The following is a 17,416-nucleotide window of genomic DNA, read 5'->3' on the forward strand; positions in this document are numbered from 1 at the left end:
TTGTGAACCCTAAACGTTGGCTTGGTGTTTCGGTATGTAAATTAAGCGTTTCCACCATGGTGACGTAGGCCAACCCAGTGAGTGTTCAAGGGATGGGTACCAGTAAAGTAGTACAATGTCTTTTTGGCTCACTGTTGTGAAATCATCTAAATACAATTTTAGTTCAGTTCCTACAATTAAAATGTAATGCTGGTAACACCAATGACTATGTCTATGGAAACTTATCAGATAACTGTAGTCACAGTGAAAAATCTATTGAAGGCTTTTATTGATTTTATGTCACTCTCGGCACCAATCGAAACTGCATCTACATGAGCTATATTGAATTTCACTTTTTTCTTGCTTCCAATCATGTTGCCATCATAGTGTACTGTTGGAACGATGAAACATCCCTCTCTGGGGCACTGCTGTCTACATCACTTCTTAATGTCCCATTTTTGAAAAAGTCATTTTATTAGCTAATGAACCATGTGTGCCAAATGGTATTTCAATATTCATAGGACAAATCACTGCAGCTGTAGTTATGGCCATTTTTGTTACGGAGATGGACACCCAGAAATTTCACTAAAATAATCGGTTGGAACAGCATGTTTGGTAAGGATTTGAGGAACAAAGGGAGGTGTTAAACCCCATTTGTACAATGAATGATTTTGAAGTCTCTACTCCTCTTTACGCAGCTTTTGGAGTTGAAGGTGACAACCTGAAGCCGTTTGGTTCGTCTGGACCTTTCGTTGAAGGGAAGAAAAAAACAAAAACTTTATGGGTGGGGTTGGTGAAAGGAAAGCGAGGGAACTGGAGCGAAACAGTGTGATGTGTTGCTGTGAATTCAAAGCTGGGTGGTTCTACACGGTTTCACATTCCCAAAAACCTCCCGTTGCCGTGCGTTAAAGCACTTTCAGTAATTGTATCCACGTTTTTTTACACTTTGTGAAGTTTAGGCCTATTGTAAGGACCTACACTGTGGAATGCATGCTTTGTGTGTTTTTTTGTTGTTGAGTAGAGAAAGAGAGAAGAGTTAACTCCAGGTTGCCACCAGCGCTTTGAAGAATTGTGCGGATATTACTGGTCGCAGAAAAGTATTTTAAGAACACGCAACTCCACTCTGCAGATGAGCATAGAGTGGAATAGTCAACATGATTCTATTTTTGTTTATAGTTAGAGTTTTGTTTATTATTGGTTTCTGTATTCTCGCGCTCTTTTCAAAGTTGTTGACTTTAGTATCTACAGGCCTGTGTGTGTAATGGAGCGGCCCCAATTGGGAATGCCCTAACACCGCGGTCTAAACAATGCGCCTTTCTTGTCGACGGAAACAGTGAAAATGAAAATGAGTCGTTAAGCAAACGGTACGTACGTGTTTCTGGGCGCAACAAATGGCCGCAATTTATTTGAGCTGTCTATTAAAGACAAAGTGTGTACTGAAAGTGTGAAACTGCTTATGCAATGTGTGTGTGACAGCATATACGTCATATTAACATTGTGTGTGTCTGAGAAACTTCTGGGCGTGTTTGAGCTTGCATGCAACGGCTCTCTCAGTATTTCTTTCGGTTTGAGTAACAGTAGGCTATTAATTTGGGACAGCTGTGGGAATTTATGCTTCCTAATGTACAAGCCTGTGTTCATAAGGAAAAAAATAATGGTGTGCATCCTTCCGCCTCTCCATTGTTACCGTTTTTATAAAGCCCGATGTTGATGCTGGCTGAATCGTTGTTCTGCACATTACCACCACATCCTGCTCTCTGGTGGCCGCCAACATAATGTAAGTGGTGATTATCTTGTTTATCATACCCAAGTCCTCGAGTTAAGAACTTTTTTTTAGGAGCCAATATGCTTAAATAAGACTTTTACCAGCTCTTACAGAATATTAACACAAGCAGCCAACTAGAGCTCATATAGGGAACAAAAGTTTAACATTTGTTGACAAATTGTTGTTGATAAATTTGCTACTAGTCTAAGTCTACTAAATTTTCTTTGCATGTGTTTGCAACCCGTGTGTGCTTGTATTTTTGACATCTGTGTTTATTCTCATCTCCCTGTGTGTCTCCAGGCCTGGTGGGTCAATGATAGTTCTACATTGTCACTGACTGTGGGGCAGGTGGGAGTTGACAAACTCAGCCTGGCATTACACCAACCTGAAAAACTATCCAGAGGTATGTTCAGTCATGACTTGATTTGACTGGAGATATAAAGTGTTAAGATGTACAATTTCAAATTTTCATAATGATCAGTAATTACTGTATGAATGTAAATAGTGGTAATAGAGCTGTTATATGCATATATTACACAGTGCTTCAAGGTGACATGGCCTTGTATCTGTGTATTGTGGATCCTTTACCGACTGTGTGTCTGTTTGGTCGTCCGCTCTGCAGATTATCTCCAGGCGGTGCAGGCCACTTCAGTGCTGGCCTGTATTTTTGCCATTCTCCTTGTTTGTGTTTGTGGCTCAGCTGTTCACCCTGCCCAAAGGCCAGAGGTTCACCTTCACGCGCATTTTACAGCTGATCGCCTGAAGTAACCCAGTCAAAATTCTGACCTGCAGTTGTAAGAATTTAGATTTATTTTCTTGTATCCTGTGCATATAAAATATGTTAACTTCTCTCAGAGGCGGTGAGGAAGAGCAGAACAAAACAACACGTGGATATGTTTTCATACAGATGCAATTGTGTTTTACAAGTAAAAGTCCTGCATTGAAAACGTTACTTAGTAAAAGTATGTCACAGAGCTTAGCTGCGCATGTACAGATGTGCTCAGTGTGTAAAACAAACATGGATGCAGGTGCAGAAAGTCACTGACTTTCACTCCTGTTTCATCCAGGTTCAAGAGTCTACATCGCAGGCTTGACCTGTTAATCCGTAGAGTCTGGACTACACATGATTGAAAATTTGCAGTAGGAGTAAAACTGTCAGTGTGTTTGGTAGCCATCCACAGATCAGTTCATCCTAAGGATTTCACTCTGCCACATGTATGTTTAACAATAAAACTATAATTATAAAATTATGCCAACAATTATTTAATAGCTTAGTATCTGTACACTAAAAAGGTATTTATAAAGCTTAGGGTTAGGGTTCTGATTATTTTCTTCATTTTACTCAACAAAAGAAACCCATCAAATATCAGATTTCTGGAACAAGAATGTTTTTCCTTTTGATCAACTAATCAACTAGTTGACAGCTCAGCTCTTGCTAATTATTCATCAGCAACATGGGCAGAATATGTCATGATTATGATTTTCACTTGAGTATTCAAAGCAAATGATAAAGTTAAGCCACATTTATACCACTAAATTAGGTTGGTAATCTACATTTCAATAAAGATCTCATGCTGTGATTTGGTAAAAGTGAACATATTCATGTAGACAGAAGTTCTGTGAACTACAGCAATCTCTGTCACAATACATCCGTAAAGATGGTCCAATTATGGATTGTCTTTATCTTTGGTGCTGCTACTACATAACCAAACTTACAGAAAGTACAAAATGGGATTTTAACATGTACAGCATGGTCTTGACTTGATATCATTGGGAAATTAGCAAGGTGAAACAGTCTGTTTCTCATTTGTTTGGGATTGCAGTGGAACAGTCTGCTACACCGTCCTTGTAAATGGGCCTTAACCTCTAATAGAGCAATATATTTTTTGAATTGTTCCGTTCTGGGTGTACGTGACAATATTCCCATTTTCTCACCTGCACCTGTGCATAATGATAGCAGCCTCAATCTACACAGCAGAGCTTCACCACCAATGAAACGGAGGGAGGATATGGACAATCCTATGTCCTGGCCTGGATCTCTTTTGTCCTCACCTTCATCTTAGCAATCACCTACCTCATCCTCGCGAAAGAAGAGCGAGTGAGAGGATAAGGAATGAGGGCATGCCTGGGATCATGTTCCCAGTTTGAATTTGGGAAATTAAATAATAGGAAAAGGAGTGTTTAAAAAATGATGGAAAAGACTGTAGCTAGGAAAATGTTTTGTGTGTTTACAAGACCATTGTTTTATATTAGAATTTCAAATTGAAATGGAAGTCATACTGCAGTCATGAAGGGCTAACTTAACATTTTACTTGATAGATTTCTATTTAATTCAAGAGTGTAGGGTATTACTTCATACTGTAAAGAATAGACATTTTGAGAATATACATGCTTTCTTGATGGGATGAGAGAATAGATGCCAGACATATCTGTGCATAAGGTATGAAGCTACTGCCACAGACAGTAACTAGCATAACGACTGGAATAGCTAGCCCCCCAAAAAAAAGTGTAAAAATGACAAATGTGGTTTTGTGTTTTTTTTTCCTAAAGAAAAATGATTTCTTTAGGAAGCTACCAAAGTTATTAGTAGAGAAAAAAAGTGTAACTTAATAAGCCCTTTTGAGATTTAGTAGTTGAAAATACCTGTGAGATGACGTACTATCCTATATAATGACGTTAAAAAGTTACTACTCATGTTTCCAGAGTAAAGGAGTATAAATACTGTATCTTGAAGGAACAGCATGTTGGCAAAACTGCAACATTCCCATTGCAGTACTTGAACAATCAGAAAAGACAATCCTTAATATACAGTAGTATATAGATATATATGAGTAGTTTAATCATGTATCCTTATTTACAAGTGAGTATAGTGTATCCTTTTTTAAATCTGTGTACATTGTAACCATTGTATTTTTTGTACATGTATTGAGTTCTTTAAAAAAAAAATCATGTTTGATTTTGTGTCTGTGTGGCTGCTATCATAAGAAAAGTACATGCAATTTGTACAAGTGAACATAAATTGAACCAGGGATAGAGAAAACGGTGTTTTATATCATCTAATTCCAAACTATGCAATAGGATTTGCTCGTAATTACATGGGAATTTAAGCCATATCATGTATTAATAAACACATTATTACACAAGCCTTCATCTTTTATCTATAAACTGCTGTAAATGCAAGCAAAGTCACTGTAACATAATACATATGTATATATGGGCCGTTCTGTAGCCATCACTTAGAACACAAGATTTCATATAAATGAATTTAAATTTAGTCTTAATTAGCATCTTGACAAAAACAAGGACAACACACAGTACTGGAAATACTATTGAATATTTCACAAATTTTTAAATCTGCGACTTTGCTTATAAAAGCAAAGTTTTGTGTTACAAGCTTCACTGGTTAAAGTTACAACAATGAACACTTCTTTAGGCCTTACAACAACCTAGTCAGAAACAGGAATGTTCCATTATATAAAGTATCGTTCCCGAGAAGGAGGAAAACTAATTGCCTTGGCCAGACGGCGTGATGCTGCTCCTGAACCCAGGTGGAAAGATGATTCTGCTCTGCAGTCAGCAGGGGCCTGAGGGGAGAAAAACAAAAAACAACACATGATCAATATGGAAAATTAGGATTGAGAAGCAAAAAACTGTTGTTGCCATCACATAATAAATTATCACTTTAATGCTCACCATAGCTCAGTCTGGAGAGACTTGAGGGACTCTGTGTCCTTCTCCTGACCTGCTCTCTGCAAAACAGATTTGCTGTTATAGGCTGCACAAATAAAAAACATAACTGCAGATTCCAATGACCGGACAAGTTTACAGAGTTTTGTCAATGTTTATGCTCATTCATAACTCTGTGGATAGAGTCTGTTCATCCAGAAAAAGTTGCTTTAAAGAATCTTTATTTAGTCATGAGTAAAATTAAATCAGAACTTGAATACTGATTGCCTCATATTATGATAGGTAAAAGTCTACCAACACTGCAAATAAAAACAAACAATTCCATTGTCAAAGGAAACAACTCTAGCACATATCTCTGTCACGTAAGGCTGTGAAGACCATCCTGCCCCGTGCAGGAAGGGTCAGGAAATCCTGTGAACCCCAATGTAGGTGATGATAAAACTCCAACTACGGACTGCAGAGCAGGAAACATTCTCAGGCAGGAAGTCACTAAAAGAAAAGACAAGATCCATGTTTACACTTCAATAAATTTCACTCATGGATTCATGCTCTGCATTCCTAGTGAAAAGACAGTGTCTATAATTTAAAGAATGGATCAATTTTGACGTGCATACCTTGCGTGTGAGGGTCAAAGACTCCCATGCATATCTCTCCGGTCTGGGCATGTTCTGGCAACAACTTCTGATGGGGGCTGCACAACAACGGCAACATTAGACCATCAAAGTGCTGCTGCACCAGTACTAATGTAAAGATGTGGGTATGATTATATAGTGTCATACATATCAATACTCTTGACATCAGTTATGCAATATTTTCTGTTGTGTTGCTAATGTGGCGGTGTTTACTTCTTTTATGCTTAAATGTAACTGCTCTGTTTCCCCCTTGGCTGGTTGATGGCTGTTGACAAAGATTGGCAAATCTACATCTTGTTGTATACATGGTAAATTAAAAAAAATACTTTGCACTAGGTACTCCTGTGTTTCATCACAACTTCTTATAAAAACTCTGTTAAAATGTAGCCTTCCTAAGTTTAGTGACATCCAGAACTAGTTTCATTCATAAAATGATTTTGCCTATTGAGGCTGTAACTTTGGTTCCTATGTCTTGTCTTTTTATGTCAAATAAACGTGCCTACCTAAGAAACATCGCAGGAGTACTCTGGAGATCTCACATTTTGCCACAATGTCCAGAAATGCACCTTTATTAATGAAAATTAAGATACAGAAAAGAAATGAAGAGAGTTTCATTAGTTCACCATTTTCCAGTCAGCGAATCATGTAAAAATGCAACAATGATTTTAAAGCGAGACAGTGAGACACTCCTTTAAAACCTGATCTGGTGTGTTTGTTCAACATCCAGCTGTTGATCTCGCCAAAAGAAATGTTTTTGACATATTGTATTTGGCCTCCATTCCAAAAATTTTGTCACTGGGATTTATACATATATAGGATTATTTTAGGCAGGTGGAATGGAAAGTCTCACCGACAGGGGTGCTGATGCCTGGTAGCTGCAGTCCTCTCTCCTGGCATATCCCTGCATCTCAGTGAACACTGACAAAGCACCGTCATAGTCACTGCAAAAACACAAGTGCTTTAAACTGCAGAAAAAATCAAAATAATCATATGTGCACATAAACACACACAGCTACATATCAGATGATCAACGGTCTGACTGAACTCACGGGTGAGAATTTTACAAGTGGCCATTTCTCCCATTGACAGCAGAGCTTCAATTGGCGTCTGTGTCTGCAACCTGCAGCCCTGGTAATGAACAATAGCCTCTCCTGGTCTGTTCATCTCCTATTGAAACCAGAGGAGGAGCTGAGATTAACATGTCATTTAAATAACGAATCAAGTTAAAATCAAAGCGAAGCAGAAAATGTACTCTTAGGACAGCTTGAAGATCGACCAAAGTTTAACCTTCAGCGCGTTGCCAGATCTAGACAAGGCTGGCTGCCATCACAGGCTGGTTCTCTCAATGTGCACCTGTAAGCCATTTGTACATCAGCATTATTTACAGTCTCTATAGAAATGTATTCCATAATATAGTCTGCAAACCGTTAATCTGTATTACAGTATAGTCCACAAATTGCATACAGTATATACTGATACTATAAATATTTGTGTATTTTACAAACTTTCTCAGCTGTGTTTCGAACTGTTGCTTTAAGCAACCAACAAAAACAGGTATATCTAATGTACCTTGATAGCAAAACTGTAGCAGTTGAGTGCAGCCTGAAGGTGCTCATCAAAGCCCGGGCCTGGACGCCGGTTCTCTCCTTCTCAGATGTAGAGAAGAGGCGGGCATGCATCGTTAATGCCACGCCTCTCCGGAGCCTTAAAAGAGTTTGCTCACACCTGCAGTCCAAGACATTCAGGCTGTATAACAACAGTAATCATGTCATCTCTATGAATACATGAGTCTCTCTCCAACATCTTATTTGGGACATTATTAACTAGAGAGGATCTCACCACTGACTGCACCTTTATATGAATGATCGGACTATGTAAAACAGATACAGAAATTCCAAAAGCTCCTAAAAACATGGTATGGTTTGCATATGTGGGTGAGAACTGACAAATACTTAATTAAGCATAGACAATGTAGTACATTTTGATGGTTCCCGTTCAAGCGTGTCACAACAGTTACATGCAGTTCCTTGAAAATATTTTATGATGTGAAGGAGGACTTAGGTACAAACTGCATGGCTGAAATAATACCGGGACACTACCCAATATGTGATACCGAACATCTCTTATCTACAGCCATGGGCATCAATGAGCTGCCTATAACAGCTCCATCGTCTGAGAAAGATTTACACAAAATTTGAAGCTCGGCTTGGGGATTTTGCTCCTTTTTAGCCAGAAGAACATTACAAAGGTTGCCCACTGATCTGGGTAACTATGGCTCACAGTTGCGTGTCGCAAAGATGTGGATGGGGCTAAGTCAGTGCCTGTTCAAGAATACATTTACATAAGCTTTACACACCAACTGAAAGCCATTTCTTTATGAACCTTGCTTTGTGCATGAGGGCAACACAACACAAAGGGCCTTTGTCCAAATTGGTTCCTGCCCCACTAGGTAAGTGGTAGCCTAGAAACTCTAGACGCACCGTCAGCTGGCAGCAAATATAATGTTGCGCCAGGGTCATCCTAGCAACTCTCGTTGGCTTGCAAGCTGAAAAAACAAACTGGTAGGCCAATACACATGTGTATAGAGTCGTTGGGGCGGGCTTACATAATGACGGTTTCGCATGAATTCCCTCACTAAAAACAAGAGATGGCTGCCGCTGCTGGCGTAACGCGTTTTTTAATCGTCTTTTTTACCGCAAACTCTGGAAGACTTGGAGTTACAGCACTAAATTGTTCTTACAAAAGGAAAATGTGTTTGGAGATTTGCCAACCGGTATAGCAAAAGTTTAATCTATCAACTAAGTGTTACTCTGCGTTCGGTGTAGCGATATCCTGTGGGAATTTGAAAGACAATGTTCAATCTCCCCATCGGATGAGCCCTGCAATGCTGAGTTCCCATGAACCAACATTTGATGGGTGTCTGGCTTGTCCTGCTCTAGAAGGGCTATTGTGTACAATATCCTTTCTGATGTGTTGTCTCTTGTGTGTGTTTAGCACTGGTTCAGGTCAGCGGTTAAAAAGGTTGTGAGAATAATTAATTTGCCACTCACTCTACCATTGTCCAGGTTCAAGGCATCTACTGAAGGCAGTCCTGCTGCTTCAGCTCCTTGGCTAACTTACCTAGCACAGGTGTAAAACAGCAAATACATTGATAGCCAACTGTGAAAGAACTGTTTTAATGACACACATTCTCTACAACATGGAGGATAACAAGGAGAAAGGCTGAGTTGGTTCCATGTCGGTGCGTATATGAACGAATACTGTATTTGGCGTTAAACAGTGGAAGGGGTAACGTTAGGTTACAACGGCTGTGCAGCGACCCGCTGCCACTGTATCCCCAACCTGCTCACTAAATTGCTCCCTACATTGGCTTCCGAAGCAAACGTTCTGCGACAAGGAAACAAGCATGTCAATGTCTAAGATATCTCTTATAGTAGCAAGCTAGTAATCCCCTTCAGTTAACTGTTCAGGTGTTTAAACAGAAGAATGAATGCGCTAATGATCTTAAGGTCATTCTTGTGGAGTTTCCATGAGACCATATTCATCTGTGATATTGCCATTTATTGTCGTGACACCATTTTAAAAAAAGAGGATAAAAAAAAAGTAGGATAATCACCGCCTTAGTATGAAACATCCTGAAACTAGAGACCTAAGGTCTCCAGAAAAAGGATGTATGGCTTCCTAAAATGTATTTGCCGTTAACGCCGCCCAGAATATTATTGGATGGGATTAAAGTACAGATTTATCAGTTAACATTATTGCTCACGCCAGCCATAGTATAAACAAAAATAGGTTTCAACCTAGTAATAGTCAATTCCCTACTCTATTCTATACACTTCCAAATAGTAACACAACGAGTAAATTTCTCTCTTAAGGTGCCGGAGTGCAACGGTTCATTCTCAAACCTTGTTGTTGTGGTCTTGTTTCAGAGGATGAGACGCTGGGTGCCAATTCAGAAGCAGGTTAATGAAACTCTTATTTGTTACTCTAGAAAGAGAAACTCTGGGTTTTTCTGTTTCAGAAAGGGAGGTTAAGATAGCTGATAGATAAGGTTTTCTCGCAGTCCTCCTCCCTCCGGACAAAGCCCATCTTTCATTTCCTTCCTTCATTCATTGAGTCTGTATCAGGCTTTTTATTCTGGCATTTGCTTTTTTGTTGTTGACAACCCGTTAATGAAAAGCTGTATTACTGCAGGAGTGAAACATAGTTGGGAGATAATATTTAGGCTCCAACTATAGATGCATTTTCCTTTTCCCTATACTAGGCCTACCTATTTGAGCGGTAATAGTTTTTCTTCCCAGTCTATAATTTAGGTACCTATATAACCCTTATCTGTCCCTTATACACGCATCACCCTGTGTGGACATGCTCTACATCCCACCAGCGCATTCTTTGTGTCGCAGTCCACTTTTTTGCAAACAACAGTTTTCTTTACACATTGGTGATGCGATCATATTATCTAAAGCCACTATATAGCAAAAAAGAGCCAGTGTGACTTGCTCTAGAACATTTTTACACGTTTTGTATGTTCCCTACAACAACCATAAGAGCATTAAAAATATTCTACCGTATGCCGATCATGTGTAAACCCTCGGAAATAAAAGATTATGAATTATAATTCTATTTAATGATGGTGCGCAGCTTTAGAATAAGTTTGTAGGCCTAGTACTTTTTTTGCTCGCAGGATTGCAAATGAATTAGACTCAAGGTGCTATGGCATTCACAAGTAATATTATACTCATGATTAATACGAAAATATACACTATATGGAACTTAAGCTTTTTACTTTAGCAGCACTTTTCTTCCCGCAAATTCTCTCTCTTGCACAGCAGCCTGATTGTACTTGTTTAAACAAAATACATGTTCAACCTCGCTGTAACCACTACAATCACCGTTCTTGACAAAAATCAGATTTGCCAGCTTCAGGGTACCTCAACTCAGAGACCAGAGTTAGACTGGATTAGACGCGAATTTGTTAAAACGTCCTTCCGAAACGGCCCCTTGAGAATCGTTTGCTACAAACAACATGTAGGCTCATATGAATTATTTTTTTGTGCTTGGCACTAACGTGATTTGACCACTTAGGTAAAAGAGTTTCTGGCATTCTTTTTATCATGGCTTGAAAAAAAATGCATAAGTTACATATGTAGTGACGATTAAAAAAATCGAGAAAAAATCTAGCCCCGAAGCCCCAGCTAGATATTTTGACAGAGCTAGCTATTAACCAGTTAATTACTACTATTCATGACCTAACTAAACCAATGTAATCTACCACTATGATATAATTAGAAACGCATCACATGTCATATTCATTTAGATTAAAAAAACGTAATATGGACACGGACAGTAATGGCAATGGCTAAATTTTAACCTAGCTACTTAACTATCGCTAAAGCTAGCTAGTCTTGTATCACTTAATCTGAAGCTGATTGTCATGTAACGTACCCTAATCTTGATATGCAGTTACCTTTCTATTTGAACTAATGTAATTAACGTCTTACCTTTTTCAGTTTGTTTGACACGGCACCGGTAATCCTCGCCAGAAAATCGCCCTCTGCAGCCATGGTCAAGCAGAAAAACACAACAAACCAACCCGAAGTCACACTGACAGAGAAGCGGAAGAGTAGGCTCGTAGAATCGAAACCTAGCAATTTCATTGGTCAGGTGATGCGTAGCTGAGGAGGAGAATACCCAAATTAGGAGATAATGTTACAGAAACAGAAATCAGTGGGAGAAGAGTATTTTAATTTTACTTACAATGTTAAAGTTTTACCCCGCTACATTTTCAGAGGGACACACTCTGCACTTTTTTGTCTGTTTATTTACATTTGTACTCCCTACATTATTTGACAAGCACGTTAGCTACAGTCTTTCACATCATACTTGTGAATCTATGAGCATGTTTTATACAGTAAATCGGAACCTCACAACAGTAAATAACATAGTTTATATTAGTTTTTCTGCAACCAGCGACAACATTACAATTCACTAGCATCCATATAAAGACTATACAACATTATAATGTAACACAAATAGAGGCCATTTTCCCCGCAATGATGAGTAGCCTCCCTAACTTTTGCTTTTGTTCTTTTGGGTTATTTTTGCTGATAATAGTAGTGCCTACTTTGGTATTAACAAATAAAAAAAAACAAAAAACCAGATAGAAGATTTTATTATTAGTTTAGGAAGGTGACAACGACACAGCAATCCAACTGAGGTCATCTCAGCCACTTATATCAATACACAACCCTGGTGAGAACAAGTTTTATTTCTGATTTCACAAATTTTCATAGACTGACTTCAAAACACCTTCATCCTAGGTCTTGTGTGGTATTGCCCATCTGTGAGGAAGTAAAAAGACATTCACACTGCTTTAATTGTTTTCCACTGATACAGAATGTGACCAAAGCACCTGACAGTGTACACTGACCGTTACGTTGGGTATCCCTCCTTCTTGGTTTAGCTGTTGCTTTGCGGCCCTCTGTTGGCAGCTGAGTGATCCAGCACATCATAAATGGACCTGGGTTCGATTCCCAACTCTGAGAATTTCTCACTCCGTTTCCAGCAATTGTAAAATAAATTAACCATAGCGGGAAGGTGAGGACAAACTTGAGTGTGCATTTAATACGTCAAGTGACCTGTGTCTGCCTGTATACTTCTGAGGTATAAGATTCTTACAGCATAAAAAGACATTGATGGAGCTGTTATTTCATCCCTGTGTCTTCTCCATTCTCCTGTCTCCTTCATTTCTTCTCTGTTCTGCTTTCGTTTCTACCGGTGTTGCCGCGTTCCGGTGGTGCCTTTCTTCTAAACCTATTAATATGAAATGCATTAAAAGTAAATGAATAACCAAATCAGTAGAACAAACAACTAGACTAATCGACCCTCTCTATTTTTGTCTTCATTGTGAGTTAATTATTTAAAACCTCTTTCCATTTAATTCCCATTATTTAAATAAACTTTGAATTAAGGAGTTTACCTCTCAGTTGCCTGGGACACAACCGTTAGGTAATTTTTGAACATTGGTTCTTACAGACATGTGTCTGCCTCTATTTAAAGTTGCGTTGAATGGCACTATCAAACGTTGCTGATTTGTTTTGTGTTGATCGACTAAATATAAATTTGAAATTAAAAGATTAAATCCTCTGGAGCTTCTGAAACTCATTTACATACTGCCGTATAGAACGGCACATACTTCATTGCCAAAAAATACTTTGTCTTAACGTCCGCGCATGAGAGGGATGACGACATCGTTAACCCCTGTCCTGAAGACAACACACTGCGGCCACCACACTGTAAAACCAGCAGCACCCCTTAAGACAGACACTAGATTATTCTGGTTATCCAACATTCATAAGATCCCTGTAGCCGTCACCTGGAAAACAAACCCACCTTCAATGTCAGCATGTGCAAATGTTTATAACCTGGCTGACGGATTCCTCATCTGTCTGAACAGTAGATCCACATTCCTAAACGTTTAAGATCTATGAACTTTTGCATATTTCAATATACACCTGAATTCCATTGGCAGCTTAGTATTTTTAACTAATTGCTTTTTGAACATCCATACAGTATTCCCCAATCTGGGGTTGGGAACCCTCAACAAATTACACAACATTGCCCGTCTGTGGGCTTTACATAGAAGGGGGCAATTGTCTGGGTCAGTTCACTGGTTGGTAATGTGATCGGGACAGAATAGAGCATAGAAAACCAACAGGAACGGCGGGAAAGAGAAATGTGTGTTTTTAGTGTGAGACTATCCTCCGTTAGGAATTAAGTAATGATATCCGTCCTAGGCCTGCAGGTAAGTACGTGTAGCCCTAAATTCCTAGGCACCCTCCTGATTGACTGCGATTAACCAAACCCACTTGCGATCCCACTCTCTTTTTTTTTGTCCCTCTTTTTCGCTGGGTGTGTTTGACCTGCTCGAGTTGTGAAGCACGTACGCCGATTTTGCAGGACAGAAATTTTGGGGGGGGGTGGGGAAAACAAAGTACATGACCGGGGGGATATGATCGGCGTATTTTTGTGGGTTCGGGATTGATGGGAGCGACCAGTTGATTCCTGTGTCACCTACGACCTTTACAGAGAGTAGCTAGCTTCCGCAGCTCTGTGAATGACATGCTGGCCAATGACAAGCCTGGGTCCAACCTTAAATTTCTTTAATTTGTACAAGTTAAACATTTTCACCTTTGCCCCTTCCCTATTTTCCATGCCACTGCTCAGCTCAAATGAGTCCTGTGGCATCCCACAGTGCTTTGAGACAGAAATGCGAGGAGCAAACTTGCCCCACATCCAGGGGGTCCTTATCATTAGGCAGAGGAAAAAGGTGAGGACAGTCTTTTACAGAGAGCCCACACCTTGTTATGACCTCCATTTTTCAAGATCTCATATAAAGACAGAACTAAGAATTTCATAAAGCTGCTTCTTTACTCCCTAAACACCGTTCACTTCACTCCAATCTTTTCCTACTCACCTCTTCCTCGAAGCAACCAGTACAACCTTGCCTTGTTTTTATCTTGGCAACTGTATTCCTCCGACATCTCAGGTTTTTCAGCTCTCCAACGTCAAGTTTGACAACTTTGTGTCTGGTCTTCCTGTTGTCTCAGCGACGTCACAGATATAAATCTGATTTTGGCGAGATGGAGCACGTCAAGATGTCATGCTTTGGTTTGCTGGTAATCCAACGTACAAGTTGTTGATACTCTTCGCTGTGAAGGACTCACAAAGACTGTGCTTTCCAGCCTGAGTTCTGTGAGGGGACACAACATAAAGTTAATATTGGAGCTTAACATTAGTGGTCCCATTAAGTGAATTAATCAGCAACATGATAACACATGTCCCTAAATATCTTTGATCAAAATATAGTTGGATGGTTTACTCAGTGTTTTCATTCCTGCGCATCAGAATGAAAAAAAGACATCATCCAGGTCGACACCATAGAACGATGCCACACTTGTTGAGCCTTCCATCTTGGTGATCTTATCTTGTTGATATTTTCCAGTCTTCTTTTTTGAGGTTGTATCACATACTATTCCGTGTTTCCAGTTTGTCTGGGACGTATAAACTGCAGCGTTGAATTTCCCTGTTTCTGGCCAAAACTAATTTCCTAACATGTTTTTCTTGAACACTGCTCATTTGTGACAACAAAGGGACCAAATGACTGATAAAAAGCCTTTACAACCTGTTTTGATACATGATTTTGTAACAATAACGCCTGCAAGTCCGGTACAACCACTAGGATTATACCAAATACATAAATTAATAGTAGAAAGGTGCCCTTAATGGCTTTGTATTGTGTAACCGAAGATAAATATTTCTGGTGCATTTTTTCCGTTATGTCCATCCTCTGTGGATGTGAAGTGAAGTGCAAATGTGGCTTTCCTCCACTTTGAGACAGTCTTGGAGAAACTATAGTATGAAGTGCACACGAAAGGGTGTGACTTACAGTTCAACATTAAGGGGGTTGAAATTCGTCGTTGTGAACAAAATTGAAAGTTTTAAGCGTTAAACAACTCTTCTGAAACTGGTGGATTTTTCTTCACTATTTAACCAATTTATGATGCAAATGTCTTTTTTTAAATTAGGGAAATTCGATTTTTTTTTGGGGGTGTGGTTGCACTGGCAGTTTTTGATATTTTTGGCTTGCGTTGTAAATTTACACCACACCTTGAGTGTTGTTTTAAAAAGACAGATGATCAAAAGACTCAGCAGTGAAGTCCTATGTGTGTGTGTGTGTTTGTGGTGTGTTTGTGGGGTTGTTTGTGTTTGTGTGTGTGTGTGTGTGTGTGTTGGTGTGTGTGTGTGTGAAGCGGAATTCCGCTGAATGGACAAACTTCCTGGTTGTATAATGTGGACAGCTGTGCCTGTTGGAAGTGACTTCTCCCCAGCAGTAACTCTGTCAAATCGCTTCTCGTTAGGCTGCTGGAGAGACGGGAGATGTTGACTTGCACGGTTATCATTATCATTTAACCCCATGGGTTTTCTGTTATGTTTCCTTCCCCCGTGATACCAACTGGCCCTCATCCTTCTCTCGTTCTCTCCACACTTTTTCACCATTTCTCTCTTGGCAGCATTAGTGGCCAACTCGACCTCATGCTCCAGGCCACAGCATTGAAACAGACACAGAGAGCTGTAATACATCTGGGTGCAGTCAATAAAAATAATTCATTCCATTTCATATCACGCCTCATAAAGACTCCTTATCTTCCCTCTTTCTGTAATCTTTTGTACCTTTAAAAAAAACAAAAAAAACATTGTAGACAAACTTAAAGAAGCACAACAGGAGAACAGTCTCTAAACACACCTACGTTTTAACACTATTCAACTATCCAACCACATTTCAAATTGATAATCTTGTTCTTTTAACTCCAACTTCAATTTATTTTACAGCTATAGTTTCCTTTACTTTCAGAAAAAAAAGTATTATATACATGCTTTGATATAGATTACACTACCCCCAAAGTCTATAAGTACTTGAAAAGTAACGTCCACCTCACCTAAATCTGGTACAACATTGGCGACAATTAATGATTCTTTATCCGCAATAAATCTTTTGATATTTTCTTTTCTCGTTGGGATTGTAATCGGTTGGACTCAAACTATCTTGTTTTTGTCAGACCAACAGTCCAAATTCCACAGTAACTCATTTTACTATGTGTAAGAGCCATGGCCAGTATAACATTCCTAGATTTGAGAAACCTCAAACCATCAATATTTTGTCCATTTTGTTTTGAAAAAAGGCGTTTAAAGTGCTTACTCAACGATCAAAACCGTAGGTCAACCATCGCTTTATTGACTAAGCATTTAAGCTCTACATGTTTAACTTCAGCTTGTTTCATGCATGAAATAATGGACCCACCAACATAAACTATAACGACTGACCGAATGTGCATACATACTACTCACTTCTGATACAGTAAATCATTGTGTTGTTAAACACTTCCTGTACTTTCACCTAAGGAGAATTTGAATCAGGACGTTTACTTGTAATAAGTATTTTATAATGTTTTAGCAGGCATCGCTTTACCTTGCTTTGAATAGAGATCTGAACACTCTCAAAGTCTTTAAAGAAATACTTAAAGACTTTTTAGAGTTTCTTTCAGGTCGGAGGTGGGTGTTGAGCATGTGAGCTGCTTTTGTTAGGCATAAAGGGAGCGGTGGGAAGGCAGAGACTGATGAAAAACGGGCTTACTCTCGTTTTCAGGAGGAACTGATCTCTGCACAAGTGAAATCACAGCGTCCGGACACATATACCTGTCCTGTTCCACGACGGGTGAAGAAGAGGAACCAAAACAGGTAAATAATGAGAGTTATCCTAAAGAAGGGCTGTGCCACACATCTGGCAGCATCT

General features: G+C 39.3%; 1 protein-coding gene and 1 pseudogene across 1 annotated transcript in view; both read left to right on the top strand.

The window, feature by feature from the left end:
* Positions 1 to 640: 640 nt before the first annotated feature.
* LOC116701712 (epithelial membrane protein 2-like) lies at positions 641 to 3,854 on the top strand (annotated as a pseudogene).
* The window catches only part of LOC116704770 (epithelial membrane protein 1), a 91,614-nt gene continuing 75,023 nt past the window's right edge, over positions 826 to 17,416 (top strand). The window contains exon 1 of the mRNA XM_032540389.1: positions 826 to 898. The gene's annotated coding sequence lies outside the window, so the exon portion shown is untranslated. The remainder of the gene's footprint in view (positions 899 to 17,416) is intronic.

The sequence above is a fragment of the Etheostoma spectabile genome, chromosome 2, assembly GCF_008692095.1.
Source record: "Etheostoma spectabile isolate EspeVRDwgs_2016 chromosome 2, UIUC_Espe_1.0, whole genome shotgun sequence".
Lineage (NCBI taxonomy): Eukaryota > Metazoa > Chordata > Actinopteri > Perciformes > Percidae > Etheostoma > Etheostoma spectabile.